Below are 3,892 nucleotides of genomic sequence, written 5' to 3' on the forward strand. Positions count from 1 at the left end.
AATTAGCCCCTATTTTGATTGTATGGCTCAAAAGAGGCTTACATCTCGTTGTGTCAGCCGATGTCTCATCACCGGCTTTCCTTTGTTTGGGGCGCCATACTCCCCTTTTGTGGTCGACCTGTCACACCCCAACTTTTGCAACCTGGTTTAGTTGTGCTTAGTGCAAAAATTAGGGGGAACAAAAACTTTTTCTATAGACTAATTAGATGAATTGCCTTGATCTGTTTGTTGTAGTGAATTGATTTGATCTGTTGGTAGATGTATTGCCTTGTTCTGCTTGTTGAGTTTTGTCTTGAGCTGCCTCAAGGGACAACACCCCTAGTTGTAAAACAAACAACTCACCTAATAAAACACATGTGTGACTTAGGAAAAATTGTTTTCCTTCTTACTTCATCAAACCCTTCTCCTGATGGCAACATGAGTGTGCCATCTTGATATTCCTCTTTGTGTTAATCTAGCTCAAATCCTCCTCAATTTAAAACTTGGGGATCATCTACCCCTTGCTACATCCTTCTCTTATACCCACTCCTCCTGGCCGAGTTCTGAAGCCAAGTCAACAATCTATTTTGGCGGGCTTATAAGATTCCAACTTTGGCAGTTGATCTATAAGCACCCACAACTGTTATTGGTAACCTCAATGCATGGATCTCATCTGTGCATCACCCTCTACAACTCCAACGTCTTACATGTCCCATTCTACCTCTGCAACTCTTATATTCAACTTGATATTGTACCCTATCCAATGTTTTACCTCAAGATCACTTCCTTCACTTTTACCTCTTGTTTTTATTCAAGTTTAATCTTCACAAAACCAAGAGTGGGAATGATGGGTACATTTTGAGGCCACCATCTACCCTTGAGAACACTCCTCCCTAAATTAGTTTTCTTTCTCAAAAACCCTATTGTTTTTCCTTCTCTAGTTTTGATCACAAAACTACTTCTAGTTTTATAAAATCTTTTCAGGATATTTCTTCAAAGAAAACAAAAAACTGAAATGGGTTTTGTTTTTCATCCCATTTCTACCAAGTACTGATTTCTAAAACATTATTTTCTATTTTGTTTTCCATGTTACAAAAGGCTTGTTTATGGTACCTATACCATTTCTTGTCTTCCTCTTGCTTATTTTACATTTGAGAAAAACTCTACTTCACTTGAGAAAGTAAGTAGAACATTTTGACCTCCTATGTTCCAACTAGTTTCTCTCAACATTTTCAAATTCCATTCCACTTGAGTTCATTCCCAATTGAGGTGTTTCAAATCCCTTTCAAATAAATTCTTTTTTTTCAAATGACAATCCTTGCACATCTTATGCACATCACTGATTTACCACATTGTATCCCCTCATCCTCCAATTCTTGATCAAATGGATGATCATTTGATACTTTCAAATGGACTCCCTTCAACTGAACCCTAGACTCAGGGAGTATTTCAAACCACTCCCAATTGACCTCTTTTTTAGAACAACTTATTTTTCCTCATACCTATCTCACTCCCCCATTCTTTTCCATCAACACCTTGACCTCTTGAATTGATTTTATGCCACCATATTCACCATTGGTATTGTATCTGTACTTCCATCACTACCCCTCTAAACCTTGGATCTATCTCTTTCCATCATTTGTTTGCCACAAACAAAGTGATAACAAATTTTCCTTTTAATGCATATCACTCTCACTCTCCATTTCTATCTCTATGTCTCAACCTCCATCAACATTACCTCCTCAACATCATGCACATGGATGATGTGCATCTCTCTCTCATTGTTCATTTTTGTTTGGCAAGAATGGAGCCGGCCAATTTGTGTTTGCATTCAAAATTCGGCCAGCACTATCTCCCCTTTTCCTTCTTATACAAGCCATGCCTTCCACCTACCCCAATCCATAAATGGGCAGCCTCCCAACCAACTCAATCAATGAGGAGGCAGCCAACCCACCCCCTCTCCCTCTATATAAAGGGGCTTGGCAGCCCACTCCCTCCTCACTTGCTCTCATTTCCCACTCTCCACTCCTCTCCACTCCTCTCCTTTGCCTCATTTCTTTTCACTCCCTACTATTTCCTCCACTCCCTCACACTCTCCTCCTCCACTTCCCCACGAAAATGGTGCTCCCCTTGCTCCCATGGCCGGCCATAGCCATGGCAAGCCACCAAGATGAAGCTCTCCCCCTCCCTCAAGCTCATCCTCACCATGAGAGCCTCCCCCTCCATCTTCTCCCCAACCTTAGATGGTTTAATATCCTCTTCTTCTCCCTCCATTGCTAAGATTGGATCTTGATGCAGGTGTATGTTGGTCCAAGCATGTAGAAGGTTGAGCTATCCTCAGATCTGAAGTTCTTGAGCAAAGTTCGTCCAAAACCTTGCAGTAATTTCTGTTTCTTGCTGTTTCAGATTCTGGTACGATCTTGTAAAATCCGCAAAATCTCGTGTGCAGATCCAAATCGAGTGGTTCAAAGTTCTGCAGATAGGTACTGAAAATATCTACAACTTGGCGTTGGTCTCATTCTCAAATTCGTTACGGATTTTGCATGATAAATAAAGTTCTGCAAACATGCAGAATCATTGTTTGTTAGATTTCTTCCGTTTTACAAAACCTTTTTGAGCAAACTCAATTTTGGGTGAAAGCCCTCTCCAGTACCTTCATTTTGGCGTTGGGATCACTTCAAATGACCTAATGGAATTAAAATGGTTCACAGATCAAGATCTGGTCAGATCTGACTTTGTCGAATTAAATCAGGAGCTTGGAAACGAATTTTTGAATGAAACCAGTTGGGTAAGAACCACCTTTACAATACCTTTCAGATGCAGCTGACCTCATATTTTTATGAGTTGTGTACGATTTGTGGTGAATTAAACTTATTCTGTGTGTTCTGCAGACATGGCTGTTAGCTTTTAATTCATCAAAAATCCATTTTTGAATCTAATTGAGTGATTCCACTTCTGTAGGATTGATGAATGTTTTCTTAATCATCTCAAACAAGTTTCAAACCTTTATCTGTTCTGCAACTCCATAGTTAAAGCAAATGGTGAAAACATGCAGTGAACTTGTAAATCCATTTGTGAGAGTTTCAGAAATATTTTGAACCCAAATCCAATTGCGTGTGAATCTCTGTTTAATTACCTTTCAAATGCAAGTGGCCTCATATTTTTAGAATGTTTCTACGATTTATGGCTTACAGATCTTGTTTTCTGTACAGTCAGATTCAAAGAAATTCCTCAAATTGTAGGTTTGATATTTTTGGGTGTTTCCAATTGGGTTAGTCTTGTATTTGTACTGGCCACCTTGGAAAAATATTGTTAGTCTCTGTTCACACATATTTTTTTGCTGTTAGTAATGTTTATGTGTGACATGCATTGTTGAAGCAAAACTTTTCGGTTTATTTAAAACCCTTGGCAAACTCTTTTTAGTAGAGTTGGGCAACCTTTGTTTTATGCTTGCAAAACAAAACCTCTGCAACTTAACATTAGCTCTTTTGTTTTGCTTAAGTTTCCAAATGATGTGGAATATGGTTTGCTTCCTATTTTGGATGTAGTGTTTTGGGAGCAAATTAAATTGGGAAAACTGATTTCTACTCTTCCAAAAATGTTTGAAATTGTATTGTGTATGTGTTTGATGCCAAACTAATGCATTTGTCCTCTTCATGATGTTATCTACCAGGGGATATTTGGTTTATACCATGGTGATAACCGAGAGAGGCAGTTGCTAAGTTGTGACGCACTCATACCTCTACTAGGTAAATAAATGTGGTTTTCTAAATTAAAACTCTTAAAGTTGTTTTTTGGTATCTATAAGTCCTTAGTATGTTATACCTTGGCTGCATGGTTATTGTTGTTTGTTGAATGTTGTTTTGTTGGTGCAATGTGTTTATTGTGTTCCTTTTATATTTTCCGACGATAG

The 3,892-nt window shown here is 38.5% G+C and overlaps 1 long non-coding RNA gene across 2 annotated transcripts; it reads left to right on the plus strand.

Moving 5' to 3' along the window:
• Positions 1-1,951: 1,951 nt before the first annotated feature.
• LOC139829921 (uncharacterized) lies at positions 1,952-2,819 on the plus strand. 2 transcript variants are annotated; one of them, XR_011744027.1, is made up of 3 exons: positions 1,952-2,340; positions 2,429-2,462; positions 2,691-2,819. It is a non-coding gene; the product is annotated as an uncharacterized lncRNA (long non-coding RNA). The 2 variants fall into 2 exon arrangements; XR_011744026.1 differs by having other exon boundaries at positions 2,331-2,462.
• The last annotated feature ends 1,073 nt before the right edge of the window (positions 2,820-3,892 follow it).

Source organism: Lolium perenne, chromosome 4, assembly GCF_019359855.2.
Source record: "Lolium perenne isolate Kyuss_39 chromosome 4, Kyuss_2.0, whole genome shotgun sequence".
In the NCBI taxonomy this organism is placed as follows: Eukaryota; Viridiplantae; Streptophyta; class Magnoliopsida; order Poales; family Poaceae; genus Lolium; species Lolium perenne.